The 18,566-nt window shown below is 41.0% G+C and overlaps 1 long non-coding RNA gene across 1 annotated transcript; it reads left to right on the top strand.

The window, feature by feature from the left end:
* Nucleotides 1–357: 357 nt before the first annotated feature.
* Nucleotides 358–16,285, top strand: LOC137472680 (uncharacterized). The gene is made up of 2 exons (XR_010998366.1): nt 358–599; nt 16,152–16,285. It is a non-coding gene; the product is annotated as an uncharacterized lncRNA (long non-coding RNA).
* The last annotated feature ends 2,281 nt before the right edge of the window (nt 16,286–18,566 follow it).

The raw sequence follows: 18,566 nt of genomic DNA, 5'->3' as shown, positions 1-18,566 counted from the left end.
AGGAAGCTCAAAGCTCTCAAAGGCTGAGCCGGTGAGTGAAGGCTGGAGGGGTGTGGAGGCACGTGTAGATGCACACTAAAAAGCAGCCTGTGCAGGGGTGGGCTGAGGTGAGGGGAGACTGTGCTCATACAAGCCTTATTGGTGTTTCAAAGGCAAAGCTCTGATGTTTTGGGGCACTTTTGCAGAACAGTAATGTTTCCTTAAGTGCATGCTCATAGACAGACTTACACACGGTGCCTCCTGCCTAAGCTGTGCCTGCAGCCCTTTACCTGATGCCTGACTTCAGGCACTCGGTTGCACCCAAGTGCTTGGCATCACACATGGCTGTCCTGGGAGGAATGATGTCTCAGAGAGACAGGAGGTTATGCACAGACAGCAGCGCCCCGCTGAGCAGTCATAACCAGCACATTCCTGGGATTCCTGCAGGGCCAGCCCCAGTCTGCAGCTCACAGCTCACCCGGTGAGAGCACTTCTGGTCTGGTGGGACACTGGGCCACTGTTCTCTGAGGTCAAACTGTTACCAGTTCACAGCTCCAGGAAAGCTCTCCAGGAAAGCTGCGAGGTCACTGGCAGACAGAATTGATGTTGTTTTATTTTATGTGAGTTACTTTCTTTTAGAAACTGATTATGATCTCAGCATCCCTGCTCAGTGTGACCATAGAGCAGGTTTAGGACGTATCTTTCTTGTTTGTGCTGTTCTACATTGTCACTTACAACCTTGGTTGCTGTACAGAAGGTGCTTGCTGGGAATTAAGTTTCTCAAACTGAAAGGAAAATTAATGTGACTTTTCTTCATAGAGAACTTTAATTTATTTGTGGTAAATTCTTTACAGTGCTGTATCTGTGTTTGAGGTATTTTTTAAACTACCTTAGGATCTTTTCAATTGAATACATCTTCTCCTTTTGATGCCCAGGTGTATTTGATTCTGGAGCCAATGAACATCTGTGTTCAGGTGGGGTTTTCAATCCCTTGCAATACCTGCATTTGCAGTGGAAGGCACTAGCATCTTGCCGTCTTCCATGTGTAGTATTGCTTAATGCATTGGAGGTACATGTAATAGGGTAGGAATGAAAGAGGGATTCTCAGATGGGCTAGGTTCTGTAAAACACTGTTTTAAAACCTGAATATAGCCTCTCATTAATTAACACTACAGTTGTATGGACACGGTCATAATAAGTGCTGGAAGGAACAGGGTCCTGTAGGGAAAGCAGCTGATGATACTTCAGGCAGATTTCTGTGTAGACTTGAACAAAAAGCTGTTTACTCCTCTGTGCTTAATTTTTACATCTGATTAGAGGCGTTATGATTAAAGCTGATGAAGCATTTTCAATTCAATGACTGGAGAAGTCGATTCTGGCTAAAAGGACTAAAGGAATATTTCACAGCTGTTCCTCCCATGGAGCCAAGGAATCCAAGTTGTCCATTTCTAAAAGACAGAGAAAGGATTTATTTGAAATTTATATATATTAATTTCATGTTATGTATAAATTACCATACTTTATTATTCTATTGAATTTTTGAATATCACCAGTGTATCTTGTAGGTATTAAAGCATTTTAATATCATGCCTTAACATTCTTAATATGAATTCAGCAAACTCCTTTTCTGTTTGTTAATTAAATGCTTCAGTTTTTTTTGGAGATAAATGCTTTTGCAAACTTATTGGAAATTTCCTTCCTGCTCTTTACCTTCTGATTTTGAAAGTACTAGGTCCCCCTTTGCTGATGTTTCTGCACTTGCAATGTGGCTAGGGCCAAGGATTAGGTGTTTGTGTGTTTTGGGGACTGTGACAAAGTACTGCCAATGAATGTCCATAAGGCAGAGTCAGTGCTTCCATGGCACTACCTGCAACAGTGCCCTGTGTTGCTGAGGGGAGAGTGGCAGAGTAGCTTGGTGGGCACCTGGCATGCAGCCAAGGCCAGCCCATCACAATCTTTTTTGGTGCTCGATGTGAGACACAAGATAGTGGCAATTTTTAATAAGTGTGCTACAGCTGTAGTATTTGTGAAGGGGCAAACACCTGTACAGGCCATGGAGTTTGTTGACTGCACTGTTTATCTCTGTTTTGCTGAGCTTGGAAACATATTAGTACAAGCACAAGCTCTGTGCTTTGCTCTGGCATTGATGGCCTTGCTGTGCTGGGGGAGCTGTCCTGTGGAGATGGTGATGGAATACATCTCCCTCCTCCTACCCAGGGTTGATGTGGATGGTTTTATTATGAGGTTCCTGAGATTCTTGTTCCCCTTTGTGAGTTCTTTAATACTGGTAGTTAACATTGTATGTAGTCTGGGGAATCTGGTGTCATCCTGGTGTCAGAGAAGACAACTTTTAGGTCAGGAAAGACTGAAATGTGTCTGGATGAAACAGATTGCTGGGTGGCAGGGTGTGTGAAAGTATTTGGGCAGGTTCCTAGAATGGTCATATGTCCCATAGCCTGGGACTTGAAACCCAAACATGAAAGTAACCCTGATACACTGGCATCTGACAGAAGAGTGCTTTGCCTACCCCAGTGAAAACCAGTTTCCATCAGCATCCTGATTCTTGGCCTGTGTCTACTGAGCCACAGCTCAGTACTCTCAGAGGACTGTGGTTGAGACAGACACCCAAACACTACAGTCATCGCTCCAACAGTAAAAAAGAAACAGTGGATAAGGAAAGCAATAGGTCCATATCACCGGTTAGTAAGGGAGAAGGAAGAAGAGGAAAAGTTTGTTCAAGAAGCTGATCCTTCAACAAAGAAATTAGAGGAAGTGAGACAATTCAGGCAGGAAGCAGAAAATACCTGGTCCTTGACCACAGAATTTCAAGCCATGTAGAAGACATTTGTCTTCCAGAGCAACTGGAAGCCCTACTTCCTGGGAACTGTCTGGGCATCACCTGCTAGTAGGAAGTAGAGAATAAATATTTTGTTTCCTTTGCTTCTTGCATAACCTTTGGTTTTGCTTTATTAGACTGTCTTTATCTTGATCCAAGTGTTTTTCTCTATCTTATTTTCTACCCACCCTGCTCTCCCCAGCTGAGAAGGGGGATGATAAGAGTGGCATGCGAGTACCTGGCATCTGGCCAAGGTCAACTCACCACATTTCCCCAGGGCAAGTCATTGGCAAATTCAGAAAATAGTTTAGAAATAAAAGGCTCACTGTGACTTTGCCTAAGCCCACTCCTGCCATTATGAAAGTCTTGAGGCTCTGCAGGGAAGCAGGGCTAACAAACACCTTCAGCCCTTTTCCAGGCAGATGATGCCTGCAAGAGCAGATCTAAGACATTTGCTGGGTGACAAATGATGCTGTGTGGGTGCTGTAACCTCCTGGAGACAGTGAAGGGCTCCTTGCCCCAGGCACTTCGATGATGTTGGACTTCTGTGGGGTGATTTTGATGGGCCTTGGGGAGAACCAGCCACAACCTGCATTTTCCTCACTTAGCATATCCAGTCTTCATCCATGCATAGATGGTCTAGAGCTGGAAGGCTGCATAAGAGTACCACATACATCCCAGGGGAAAACCTGTCTTTGAAGAATGGAAAAGGCGGGCTCAGGGGAATATGTATCTGTGATTAATCTGTTCAGCCACTGGGTGCCAATGTTGGCTCATATTTGATAATCCAATACATTTTTCTATGGGAAGAGGAATTTTTAAAATCTAAAGGAAAATGCTGTAGTTTTGAGAGGCTGCAGAGACTGGAAAATATCCCAGAGAGCATGTGAATTTTTCTTCAAACAAATCTGGAAGTGGAGTGCCAGGAAGGCATCCATGAGGGGTGGGGAGACAGGGGAGCCCTGGGTTAACAAAAGAAAGAGAGGGACCCTTAATGAAATGGGCTTGCTGAGAATTATGAATCTGTGAGCCTATGTCGTGTAGTGATTAATGATGAACCACTGTTTTAACTTCGGATCAAATAATGGGTTGCCTCTGAAAAGCTTCATTAATCACCGTTAGAAATAGGCCTGCCAATTCATTACTTCAGGGCAGGCATGAGCTGAACAGTTCAGCAAATTTCAGGATTGAGTGACTCTAGGCAGGGGATGGTTAAAAAGAAAGCAGGGGTCTAATCTGTGTTTCAATGCATTGGGATTTATGAGTGAAGACTATCCTCTCATTGGCAGTTTCCTCTTCTTCCCCTCCTCTCCCACAAAATCTTTTTGCTGATTGTGATCTAAGCACAATGGACAGAAAACACATGGCATTCAGGGCTACATCTGGGCTGGATTCTTCTCTCAGGTACCCAGATGTGACTGTGATCCGAATCACTAGAAATGATATTGCACGTCTCAGGGCAGAGCCTGGCTGTCCTCAGCTGCTGTTTTTCACTTTGCAGCCTTCATCTGAGACCAATGCTGTCTACTGAAGAGCAGAACATCAACAAGAAACATATTTGCCCCCCCCTTTTAAGAAAGCGCTGTCAATAGTAAGAAGATTCTGTGCTTTTGATGTGATTCAAGATTTTTAAGCCACCTGGGATCTATTTTAATTACTGTCCCAGGAAAGCAAGGACTGGGAAACACACGAAAGTACAGCTGATGCTCCCTGCTTGGGAATAGATCAACTCTTTTTCTTTAAAGTAACATCCAAATATCAGCCAAAAAGTGTCTTGTGCCTCCCTGCTATTTGCACCTAGCCAGTCTGGACCGGGGAAGATAAAGAAATGGAAATTAGGGGCAGAATAATTTTATCAGACGGATTTGTTTTGCTCCCAAAGCATTTGTTTTGATCAAAACAAAAAGTCTTTGAAGGTGTAGCAAGAGCTACCTGAGTTATTTTGGGTAGAAATCTTTCCTTTACTCCTTTCAAAAAGGAAATGGCAAATTACTTGCCCTGCCCTCGCCTCCACCCTTGATGCCTAAATGCTTTTGCTTTTGCTTTAGTCACTCCAACATTTACAAATTTACTTCATCTATGATTTTCTATAAATTTCTCAAAGTTCAAACTCAACAATTTTTCAGTTTCTTCTTTTTGAAACATTCACCCAAAATGATAATTTGCATTGTTTTGGTTTCCTGAAAATATGAGTACTTTTATTCAGGATTGACCTAACTTCCTTGAAACAAACAGAAAAGTCATTTATTCGCACAGCTGGAGATAGAGAGGGAAAAACATCTGGATACGAGAAGGGAGAGAAAATGTGCATTGGAAGGGAAAAAAACAGTAAAAGGATGAAAGGTTATAAGTAGAAAAAAGAGAAAGGATTGATATGGGGGTTGCAGTGTGTATCCAGGGATTATATGAAGAGGGCTATAGAAAGTGGGCCTTGAAAGAGAAATGTAAATATGGTGATGGAAAGGAGGAGGGGAAAACTAGGATGAAACCAGAGAAAAGCTAGGGGAAAAATGAAATGGAATAAAATAAATAAATAGAAAGCAAAAATAATGAGAAAATTTTACATTTGAATGAAACAAAAGAGTGACTAAAAAGAAAATAATAGTCTAAGAAAAACACAGTTAAGAAAACTGATGAGAGTAAGAGATATGCTGAAAAGGACCTACAAATTGAAAAATCCAGGAGAAATTTATTGATTTATTGCAGAAAAGGAAAGCAACATCCTTTCTGAATCTTGACCACTTGTCGCCCAGCCCCAGCTGCACTGGACACGCAGCACAGCAGCCTTTAGCCCCGAGTCTGCAGTATCCCCACTGCCCAAATCCACAAAATCCATGTGTGGGACACAACGAGGCCAGGGGAGAGCAGGAAGTAACATGTCAGCACCTGGGACCTGTGTTAATTCAGTGCATCAGCACCTTGGCTTCTACCAGCTCATTGTTTCCAGATGGTGTCTGAGCTGAGCCGGTATTTAAGGCATTTAAGGTCGCCTTCCTTAAGATTCCCAGGGGCAGGAATGAACCCACCTCTTAAGTATGCAGAGCTCAGTGACAAACTCTTTGGCACGCTGCAGCACTGCCAACTGCTTTGCAAAAACTGAGATGGCCACTGAGCAAAATGGTCTGGTTTTTATTAACTCACCAACATCTCCTCCCATGTGGTGTGGGGAAGGAAGGGCGCTGGTTTGTGCTCCACGGCCCTTGCAGAAGGGAAATGCGTCCTGGGTTTTTTTTACCAGCTGAGAAAGGTCTGAGTTCTCCATTCTCTGGGGTCAACCCCAGCTTGGGGAAAAGCAGCCCGGGGACCAGCAGGGACAAGGCTAGGGGCTGAGCCAATCTTCCCTCTTCATCACCTTGGGGTGCAGGCAGCTAAGGAGCCATAGCCTAGGGCATATGGAGGTGGTGGGATTTCATACCTGCCATCAGAGCCTGGTTGGAGGTGGCAGCTGGGCACTCTCAAAGGAATTGGCTTCAGGACATTGCTGTGTGTCTCTCCAGCATATGGGAAGAACCTAGATGAGTAGCTTAGCGCTTTGAACTGACTCTGAGCACACAGCAGTGAGGCAGGGGCCAATCCAAAACCTGGTCTCTGCCCTGTGGTCTGAATCTGCATGTATGGCAGCAACTATTTCAGCAGCTTTTAATATTTCTCCCTCCACCATCAAAAACATTTTTATTTTCAGGTTTGCTTTATGATCGCTCCTAGATATAAAACATTGAAAGCTTGAAAGGAAAATCAGATTTTAGGTTATATGAAAAAGAGACTGGAAGTAATAAGCAGTGCTTCATAATGGGGTGACTTCTTCCTGTTGGCTTACTGTAAATAACCCAAGTGACCAGTGTTGTCATTTGATGTCAGATCCCAGCTCTGCTGAATATAATGCCATGATATCGTCAAAACATCAGACAGATAAATGAAACCAATGATCTGTCTCTTGCCTCATATTGTTTTACTTTCACTCTTAGGCATTGATTACGGCTCTGTCCTCACCAAAAGCTTTTGTTATTAATTTCAGTGTATCCCAAATTGTTCACAGACTGTAAAGGTAATAATATTTCCTTGTACTGTCTCAGATAAAGGATAATCAGGCAGAGGTCTAAATTCTTAAAGCTATTAAGCACACTATGGTCTCAAAGGGAATGAGAAACCTATATTTAGTCCTTAGCATTTAAAGTTTAGTCAAATGTGAATACATTTCCAGACAAAGACTGGATCACTAACATTTCACAACAGTCTGATTTTTTGAGAAGAAATACATTTAAAACCAAAGAATTTGGTAATTCTTCCTTGAAACTTGTGTTACCATTAAAGCTTTTGGTCATAAGCATTAATGCATACATGATCAGATTTCTCCAGTTATAATGATCAAACTGTCAAAAAATATTGACATGCTGATAAAGGCATGTATTTCCATATAGCATTCAGACTTTCGAAGTCTAGCCCATGTCTCCATTGTGTCTAAGGACAGCATCTGGGAAATCTTCACCTAGAACACACAGTCAATAAGAGAAATGTGCTAGAAACCTTTCATTTGTATTAGGTTTGCTTGGCAAGGCTTCAGGGCAGGAGGGCCATTTCAGGGGTGGCTTCCATGAGAAGCTGCTGGAAGGTTCCCCCATGTCTGGCAGAGCCAATGCCAACTGGATCCAAGATGGACCCATCACTGGTCCAGGTTGAGCCCACGAGCAATGGTGGAGGAGTCTCTGGGATAATTAATTTAAGAATGGAGGAAAAAAACCTGGTGTGCATCAGCAACCAGAGAGAGGAGTAAGAAAATGTCAAACAGCTCTGCAGACCCCCAGGGTCTAAGAAGGAGGAGGAGGAGGAGATGCTCCAAACACTGAAGCAGACATTCCCCTGAAGTCCATGGTGAAGACCATGGTGAGGCAGGATGTGCACCTGCAGCCCATGGTCCACGGTGGAGCAGATTTCCACCTGTAGCCTGTGGAGGACCCCATGCCAGAGTGGGTGGATGTGCTTGAAGGAGGCTGTGAATCTGTGGGAAGCCCACTCTGGAGCAGGTTTCTGGCAGGAGCTGTGACCCCACAAAGAGGAGCCTACACCAGAGCTGGTGCAGAGGGTGCATAGGTGGCTGGGTCCCTCATTTCCCCTCAGCTTCTCCTCAGGGTGGGACCAGGAGGAAGCACAGTGTGTCCCCCACCAGCTCCTGTGTCCTGCAGGTACAAACCAGCTCCACACAGAGCAAAGAGACCTTGGCTGGCAGCTCCCTTGCAGTGCTCTGCTCCAGCTGAAAGGTGTGCCCTCAGGGAGGCTTCAGGGGCACAAGCAGGTGTTAGACAGCATCATCCTTACAAGAATACCAGGTGTTGATGTCTCTGATCACCCTGATGTGATGTATCTTTCATTGTTTTTTTAGGTGGAAGAGAATCTGCAATGTTACTGGTATTGCATGAAACTTGCATGGCTGAAATCATATGATGAAATTTTGAAGATAACATAACACATAATTTTTGCCCTGTTGCTGTATACAGATGACTGAGCAACACTAGACAGAGTGGGTAGAGAGAAACTGGGTGTTTTTAAACCAGAGGCCTGTGAACTGAGTACTGCAGTACCTACAGAACCCACTCACGGGACATCTCAACTACAACTCCTTGAGGGATTGTGAAGATGCAGCTGCAATGCAGTAGCACCAGAGCACACAGCTTTAAAACTGAAAAAAAAAAAAAATCCATTTACCTAAGGTTGACTTCCTTACTGGAACAAAGAGGATATTTATTAGTGCTTGGAACACAAAAAGAAAAATGAACAGTCCGCAACAACCCACATTAGTCATTAGGTAATCATATCAAACCCATCTCACTTGCTTTGCTGTAGGATACCAGGCCTTACAAATAAGTGAGAACAGTCATATACGGTGATTTTAGCAAAGTTTTTGACATTGATTCTTATATCATTTTAAGAAAACAAGATTTACATGTAAGTCATATAAAGCAGATACAACATTGCCCAGAAATCACAGTATTTACAATTCTATTTGTTTAGTGAGCAATTCCCTGGCAAAATCCAGGAGTATATAGAACTTAATTCTGCAGGGGTCTTGTATTATTTAATATTTTCCTTAATAGTTTGAGTGATCCATAAGGAATAATATATTGGTTTTTAAGCTTTCAGATAATGTTATGATGAGAAGCACTTGGGGAAGAAAGAAAATTACCGGAAAACTTAAGAGTTTTGAAAAAAGAGGTGAAAATGGAATCACAGAATCATATAATTAGTTGAGTTGGAAGGGACCCACAAGGATGATCGAGTCCAACTCCTGGCCCTACACAGGCCCTACCATCCCCAAGGGTCACACCATGTGCCTGAAAGCACTGTCCAAATGCTTCTTGAGCTCTGGCAGGCTGGTGATGTGACCACTTTCCTGGGGAGCCTTTTCCAGTGCCCAAACACCCTCTGGGTGAAGAACCTTTTCCTAATATCCAACCTAAATCTTCCCTGATAAAACTTCAGGCCGTTCATGTGGGTCATGTCACTGGTCACCACAGAGAAGAGATCAGTGCCTGCCCCTCCTCTTCTTCTCATGGGGGTTGTAGACTGAGATAAGATCATTAAAAGCAATAGAATAAAGAAGTGTAAAACACTGCATTTAGACTGAAGTAATTTAAAAGACATGTATAGACCAAGATTAGGTACCTTAACCTTGATTGGTTAAGAATCACTTCTCCAGAAAAGTGCCAGAGGTTTGTGAGATGACTGTGATTCAAGACTGGTGTGTTATCCCAGAAAAGACAAGTAGACATGGAAAACTAGAGAGAAATTTGCAGGATGTAGGACCTATGATTTTTATTTGTACTAAGAGGTCAGCTGGAGCTCCATACCCATATTCAAGTATCACACTCCAAGGAAGATCTGGGTTAGCTGGAGAAATCTTAGAGAAGAGTGACAAGAATGGTCAGAAGTCTGTGAGACGTGGAAGACAAGGTGACATGAAAGTGATAACCTAAAGAAGAGAAGGTGATGAGAAGTGGGAAGAAAAACAGACAGGAAATTATAACAGTTTTGAAAATACAAAAAATTTGTGCAAAAAAGAAAAGAAAAACCTGTTCTTCATCTCAAAGGAAGGTTAAGGAGAAGTAGAGTGTCTTAATATAGTAAGGAAGCTTCAGGTTAGATTTCAGGGAAATTCTTATTTTGCTGAAGCCCAAAAATAGGTTTCCTGGTTGTGGAGTATGCATCACTGAAAGTCTTATACAAACAGGTGAGATCTGTATGGAATGGCTGAGTGCTTGATCCAGTCTTGAGGCAGAACAGTAGGCAGTCACTCCTCAAGATGCTTTCCAAATTAATTTGATTTCATTTGCTTGTGGTTCTGCATTTGAAAATCAGCCACCAGCAAAAACCTTCTCTGTGAATTGTTATAAACCTGTCAGTAATTATTATTACCTTTACTGAGCCATGAAAAATAATTTCCTCTTTAATTTCAACAAGCAAATGAGCGTAACGATCACTCTTGCTTTTACTGTGTATCATGACTTGTTGATGAACATTACTGGCTAAATATAAGCTTGACCCATCCAAAAATGCAGAAATAATATTTACACACAGCTTTAGAGTGAGATACTTTGATCAGTCTCTATGTTCAGTCCTCTGGGATTAGGGTCAATGCATTCAGGTACACAGAGTATATAGCTCCTGATGACTATACAAAAGAAAATTGGAATCAGATGCCATTAAATTGAGCAGACAAAATTATTTTTTAAGCAGAATAACAGATACATGAAATTTTAATAGCATAACTTTGCATTTCAGCATCAGCTGAAGTAATTTCCTGCATTCAGACTATAAAGAATTTGAGAATGTCTTAATTTTAAATATAAAACCTTGAGATCAAATGCATAATACAGGAGATTTTAAAGTCCAATTAAATTTTTAGGAAGGCACTGAGGATTATCCATTTAGAAGCCCTTCTGGGGAAGAACTGCTCAATGCGTTCCTCTCAGTTGTTTTCTGTTTTTTTTTTTTTTTTGTTTTGTTTTGTTTTGTTTTTCTTCTTTGTTTTTTGTATATGTTTCTAGTCCTCAAGCATTGAGTTGAGTGAAGAGATCAAAGTTGTGTCCCATTTTTTTGAAGAAGCTTTCCATCTTGTCTCTTGCATGGAACTTCAATTCTCTAGCCCTAGGCTCAAGGAGTGTTCATCCTATTTCTCTTCCACATCCTTCAAATGTCAGTATTGTCCTTAGTTATCCAGCACTCTCTGACAGCAATGCCCTTATTACTTTAAGTTACTTTTTGCAGATAATATTTCTCAAGATCTAGATACTAATCAAGTATTATCTAGATCTAGATAATATTTCTCAAGATCAGATAATATTTCTCTAGATCTAATATTTCTCCAACTGGAAATCCAGTAAGGAGCTGGCCTGCTGCCATTTTCCAGTTCTGGACCTTGCTACTATACACACTAAACCATTATAATGAAATACTAGGATACAGCTTGACAAGGATATGTAATTTACATAGCCATTAATTAACACTTTCAAAGTTTTCTTCTTTCTTGCCCTTAACTTACCTTTCCATTAAATTGCAATTACAAAAGCAGAAGCCTGTGGTAGTATCATGTTTAAACAGGCAGGCTCCAAAAGTGAGGTTGCAGGCATCATTTTTATTGAAGCTCTTCAGGTTGAACTAGAGTAAAGGAGATGCCAGAAGAGAATTGAAAGAAAAAATTTGTTTTCTGTCTCAAGGTTGTTTTTGTAAAAAGAAAACACCTACTTTGGATTTTCTAAGGCTCAATTCTACATTGAAAGCAATGTTTAACCAACCATTTCCTTGCTTAGTGTTGCTCTGTAAGCCTTTGATTAATTGATTCAGCCTTCTCCTTACTCAGGTGATGAATGAATGAAGGGATGGCCACTTAAACCAAGGGATGGGGAGAAAGATCATTCTTTCTGAGAAACTGAAATGAAAGAACAATTTTATAGTCAAAAGAAGGTTATAAGCTGGGAACAGATCATTATATTAATGCTCTTTGGCAATTATTAGTGTTTGGATTGCAATTCTGTGTTTATGTTATCGTTAGTGACCAAAATGAAAAAAATCACAGTATTTTCTTTTTTTTTGGAAAAAAGTTATTAATGATCCATGTTTCCTTGTGAAAAAAGGAGACTATCCAAAGAGAGTATCTAAAAATAAAACAGAACACTCAAAGGCAACATCAAAGTACAATCATGTTCATTGGAGGTTAAATCCTACAGCACTAAATTAATTTTTAAAAAAGGTAAGCATTGCCTAATGGGTAACCACTAGATTAGAAGAGACCACTTTGTTTTGCATGAATCCTCAATTCTTCTTGCACCTCTGGACAACCATGGCAGTGAAGGTGCAGAGATCTGGCATCCAGCTCCTCATTAAATGCTGAAGGGAGATGAGGATTTCAGTTTCCCAAGCAAAGTGAGGAATTGAGTTTGTCTTCACAGGAGGCACCTACAGAATCTGGTCCAAAGTACTGAGTCATACCTCCTGAAATAGTCAAAGTGCCTTACTCAGAAGAGAGACATGAGACAACACACACTCAAAACTGGGTTCAAGTAGAGGTATCTACATTCTTCTGGGTTTTAATCTGCAGTCCTTGATCAGGCTTCACCAGAATCTTACACATCCAGAATTCACAGTCAAATGACAGGAGTTGTTTTTCAGATATTGAAAGGCAGTTCTTTGTGTATTTGGAGGAAAAAAAAATGGCATGAATCACACTGAGAATGGAGCATGGAAAATGTCTGATATTCTGAATGTATCTTTACAGAGTTTTGTCTTATTTTGCCAAAGAAGAACAGCTATCCGGAAATAAATCTTATTATTTTGAAAATTTGATCTATTGGATGAATGGAAAGGCCAGTTTAAACATTAATCCCAGTCAATTGGATAAAGCCACTCTATTAAGAATAGGAAGGGTTTTCATAGAACAATTGAATGGTTTGGGTTGGAAGGGACCTTAAAGATTAAATAGTTCCAAAACCCCTGACATGTGCAGGGACCCCCTTCCCTAGACCAAGGTGCTCAAAGCACCATCCAACCGGGCCTTGAACACTTTCAGAGATGGGGCAGGCACAGCTTCTCTGTGCAACCCTGTTCCAATGTCTCACCACCCTCCAAATTAAGAATTTCTTCCTAAGACTCAATCTAAACCACTTTTCTGTTTAAATCCATTCATTCCGCCTTGTCCTTTGACATGCCCTTATCAAAAGTTACACTGTTGTACTGGAGTAACTGGAAGTCTAAAGGATGTGATAACACAGCAGCTGACACAGATGACCAAATCACTGATCAAATACATTGATCAAATACGACACTCTCAAAATTAAAACTAAGGGTAAATTAGTGTACTTTGAATAGGAATGGAAGTGAGCATTAGAAGTGAGAGTCTGGCTCACAGCAGAGCTCAAGCCCTGTTTCCCTGACTGGGTGTGTCACAGAGCACGTGGGATAATGGCTTTTTGGGAAAAGGAGAGCAGGAAGTTTGCTTTTGGTCCACGACCGAGGAATGAAGCAATGAAGAAGAGCTGAATTTGAAGCTGTGCTTCTGCACCTCAGAGGACGCCATCAACAGAAAATGAATTCATTACTTCTTCGCATGGTGGAACAAACGTTTTAGAAAAACATGGACGGATTCGTGAAAGAAAAACACTGCAGCGTTAATGTAATGCGAGAGGCTTGAAAATGAGAGAGAAAGGGAAACGTCGCGCCTCGGAAAAGTACCAGCAGAGGTCAGCACAGCCGGGAGAATGGAGCAGCCGCGGCCGTGATGCTGCTGCTGCCGGGATGCTGCTGCAGCTGCCGGGATGCTGCTGCAGCTGCCGGGATGCTGCTGCCGGGATGCTGCTGCCGGGATGCTGCTGCCGGGATGCTGCTGCTGCTGCTGCTGGGATGCTGCTGCCGGGATGCTGCTGCCGGGATGCTGCTGCCGGGATGCTGCAGGGCCGGCGGCGCGGCCCTTCCCGCTAAAACTTGAAGTTACCTTCTGCCAAGTGCGTGAACGGCACACTCCACCCTCCATTCTGGGACAAAACAGCACCAGATACTGGTGCTTTCTTTATTCTGACCTCTTATGTGCTTTCCAAATTCAAGGTGGCTTGACATAGCACTTTAGATAAGAAAAAACTCCCACCTGAATTCTTTCACAGCAATAAAATTGCCTCTACAATTCATATGTAGAGATGGAAGAAATCTCATTTTTCACTCTGTTAAGACACCCATCCTGATGCATCTTTTTCTTTCACAACAGTGATTCTCACAGAACTTTGTAGACATAAGAGCCAGAACATCATTCATCAGACTTAATCAGTAAAACCCTCCTTCACAGAGCTGTTTCTTCCAGGAAAGCTCACTTTCATGAATCATTTTATATCAGGATTACTTGATTCAAAGCTAGTGCAGGAAACTGGATTTCCTTAATTTAAGGTGATACATCAGACCTCTCTCTCTGGAGAATAATGTTGGAACTTGGGTTCCTTCCAGACTAAATGATGGCAAATGCCAAAATGCCCAATAAAAAAGGGAGGTCACATGTAGAAACATAGACAGGGCTTGCTTCACATCATTCTGAAGTAGAGCAGTGCTTGTAGGAGAGCTTTGGTTATAGCAGAGTTACATGAACTTGCAGTTATTGAGTTATGAAATAATTGATAACCATAGTGATGCAAAGCTTAAAGTAGTGCCAGTGATACCATGCCAGTGATTTCCTGGCTGAAAGGAACTTCGACTGATTGAGTGCTTTGCTTAAAATGATTTGCATCCTTTTCCAGGTCCAAAGAGGCTGGATTTCTCTAATATCCAATATTTGCACTATCAATGGAAATTTAGATTTGTGTTTCTCCAAAATAAAATACGAGATGACACACAGTGATTTTTCAAGGTGTATGTTGTATGAGGCTGGTGTTTTCTGAAGAACTGGTAAGAACATCCAAGTGAAATTGCATTTCTTCTCAGTAGATGTAACTATAGCACTGAGTAACTTTACAGTGATGGGTATCATCACTGGTGTCTCATGTAAAGACAGGAAAGAGAAATATATCCAGCATTAATTCTGTGCAAAGGCACCTGGGGCAGCTTTGTACCTGCTGCCAAACCAGCATGGCATGATGCAGCACTGGAAAGAGGTACTGACATGGGCCTGGAAGCAGTAGAGTTATTTTAACTGTGTTTTCCACCTCATTTGATGTTAACCAGCCCAGAGCAGTATTATTTAGGCATGTAATATCTACATGACTAAATTGCTTGCTATTCCAGAACTTGTGCTTATATGGCACAAGCTTAGATAACTCTGGTATCCACTGTATTGCACACTATGGATATCTTCCTCACTTGAGTCCCCAGGGAACAGAATTTACCAGTATCTGTAGAGATATATTTTCTTATAAGGTTGAGGTAGCTGCAAAATGGATATGGGGCTCCACTTTGTGCACCATTTTTAACTCAGAGTGTTTGTTTGGACTACCATGAAATGGAAGACTATCCACAATTGTTTTAAACATTGATTAGCCTGAAACACCCAATGGAAAAATATCTAGGAGTAGAAACATAAAGATGTTTGTAAAGTCTGTCCTCATCATCCATAGAGAAGTTTAACTGGAAGTCCTATGGGAGCAGGACTTCCACAGCTACATAGTCAGAGGGCTGGGTCAGACCATCAGATGGAGTTGTAACCACAAAAATTTATACAAAAGCTTTTACTGTAGGCTAAATCCATAATAAACTCTAACAACAGTAAGATCCTGGGTATTACCCAGGAATGGTTTTGGACTACTGAACATTTACCATTCTTCCTCAGTTTTCCAACAAAAATTCCATTATTCAAGGTAATTGTTGGCAGACCCAGAGAGTTGAGGTCACAACAGCTGAAAGTGAGTTACAGTGCTCTTGTGTGTGTGAAATGCATCACTTGTCGCTTTGTGTGGAAAGAAACATGTGGAGCTGGATTTTTCTAATGCCAATTGATGTCTACGGCCTCAGTTCCCCAGTAGGAGTTGAACAAAGAAAACTGCATTTTGAAGAAGCCATTTAAGTTTGAGACAGGAAAAAGGAATGCACTTATCACCATTAGCTTTCTTTTTGTCTAAAATCAGTAACGTGCAGCCATTTTTTCTGTGATATAAACAGAATCAGTGTTTGTTTAATAATGTAAAACTTCCTAAATGACAGACATTATGAATAAGACTAAGGGCTAAGGAGAAGAGCTGTTATGTAATGGTAGGGCTCCCTCCTACCCTAAGAAGAAATATGACATTTTTGGATATCCAAAATAAACCATTAATGTGCAAAATGGTTAATAAATGCAAAATGGTTAATAAAATTATTTCCTCCCTCTTTTTTTTAGGTCTGCATGGGACTGGCATATTTGACATAAAACATTGCCTGTGAAGTGCTATTACTGATAAAAATGGTGGAGCAACCTCATATTTTTCAGGTAACTGTTAATGTTATGTAGCTGGGTTTTATTGTAGTACAAAACCCTTGCAACTCCTTAATACAGAGAAAGGCATAAGAATGAGCACCTCTGAGCACAGAGAAACACAGCATCACTTGTGACTACACAACTAAAAAAGGTGTCTGTGTATTCCCATTATGTCCAAAAAGGAAAATGCCAATCTCATATATCAAATACAGTCAAGGGTACTGCTTGACATGGATTAGCTTATATTAAAGAAATGTAGCACCATGCATCAGGGAACATTAGTGAAATCTGACCTCATTCATCACTGGGTCTCAGGCAAGTGTAGCCATATCCATTTGTTTTATGAAAATTCAGAACTGAGCATCCGTTTATATTGGGTAATCCTTACACCGCATCATATTACACTAGACAGAAACTCAGTTCGATAAGTCAGTATAATTTACTGCTGCTAAAATCAACACAACTGTCACCTACCACTTAGGCACTGCTGTTACACAAATTAATGCCAACAAAAAACCCTCAAACCTCAAAACCACAAAATAGCTGTCAGTCAGGACATATTTATGAGGCACAGCTTTAGATCTCACCAGGGAATATCACACAGGCTGAGTGTGTTTCTGATGATGCCAATGCAGTGACATGAAATGACGATGTCAAAAAGCGGCACTTTCTCCCTTTAAACACACCCCCTGGCTCAAACCCATCACGGTGAGAACCAGACTCAGTTGTGTTCAGATGGGTGTGTCTCATGTAATTGTAAATCTTCAGAGTCCTGGCACGGAGGGCGTTGGACCCATGGATCTGCAACCTTCTAGGGCTGCAAAAGGAGGCCATAGATGATGTCTTAGTGTCTCTAAAGTGGTACTGTAATTGGTCAGTAAAGTCCCACCATTGACATATTTTCTGATTTCAGAGAAGTTCAGCCTGCTTTTTTTCTGAGCAAAGGGTTTACAGATTAACAACACAAACTAATTGTCTTGGGTAGAAAAAAAAAAGTGATGCTGTATATAAAAGTATTAATGTTAAAACACGTGTCAGTCTTGGAAAAGTACAGGGTCAAACATCAAGGAAATACATGTGAAGTTTTATTCTGTAGTTTCTCATGTGAATTATATTTTTGGATCATGGCACTCACTTTTTAATTCCCAACATGCAGCTCTTTTTTCAAAAATCCATTCTTACCAGAACAGGCAGGGAGGATGAGGACCAGAGTGAGAGTCTCCTTGGGTTCCTGTTGTGAAAGGAGCTTGGATTTTAATAGTATGGTACATGCTGCTATGTAAATCATGTGCCTAAAATTTTACCTCTGGGCTTTCTGGAATCTCTTTGTGTCCCTGAGTCAAGTAACTCAGCTTCAATCATCAAGGTACCTCAGAGAAAATTATAATAGGGCATTATTTTATAATTAAGAATGGAAATTCAGTCTCCCAATTGGTCATGAAATTAATCCCTTTTCATCTAGCATTTTCAGAATGAGAAACCTGGTCTAATGCATCTCTTGACAGTAGCAACAAAATCATCATCCATCACTTTTCACCAGGGAAGTCCCTTCATTTGCTTCATTTTCAGTCTGGGAATACCATCTTCACACAAATGAATGAACACTAGAAAAACAGCCCTTCAGATAAATTACCTCCTGGGGGTATGTATCTTTAGATACTGCACTGCATTCATATATTAATATTATATGCATTACTTTTCCCATAAGATGAATAAAGTCCCCCTACAGCAGAAATCACCCTCTATATATTCACTTAATGATCAGGATAAACCTGCTACATTACCTTTAGTGTGGGAATTCTGATTGTAAACCAGGAAAACACCAGAGGAAAGGAAAATCTGCTTTATGGTACTGAAAAGTAAATGCAATGGAATGTGCAGCTGATGGCCCTACATAGACAAAAAGCTGCTGTAACAACCTTGCACAAACACTAAACATACATTCAATTCTAAATAACCTTCATGTTTTCTCCATATATTGAGTACAATTATGCAGTGATAAATGATACTGAGTTTGGGAACCTTTCCAGAGAAAAGAAAATAAAATCTGTTTCTTTAATTCAGCAAAGACATTTTGCCCCATGTTTATGTTTGTAGAGGAAAAAGACCCAGCCTTTTACTTACCTAATGTGTGTTTTTTGAATTCTAGGAAGATTATCAGTAAGATCTTTGAAAATAAAGCATATGATTGTTCATTCAAACAACAGTAAATTACAGATTACTGTAATTGGGTGTCAGTTTTGGAAATATTTTTAAGGTAAAAATGTGGATGAGGCTCAAGACAATTATATCGTATGAAATTGTAAGCATTGCTCAATAAAGTGTTGTCAATTAAGG

The sequence above is a fragment of the Anomalospiza imberbis genome, chromosome 1 (genome assembly GCF_031753505.1).
Source record: "Anomalospiza imberbis isolate Cuckoo-Finch-1a 21T00152 chromosome 1, ASM3175350v1, whole genome shotgun sequence".
NCBI classification, from domain to species: domain Eukaryota; kingdom Metazoa; phylum Chordata; class Aves; order Passeriformes; family Viduidae; genus Anomalospiza; species Anomalospiza imberbis.
Note: the sequence above shows the minus strand (reverse complement) of the source record. Positions and strands in the feature narration are given on the sequence as shown.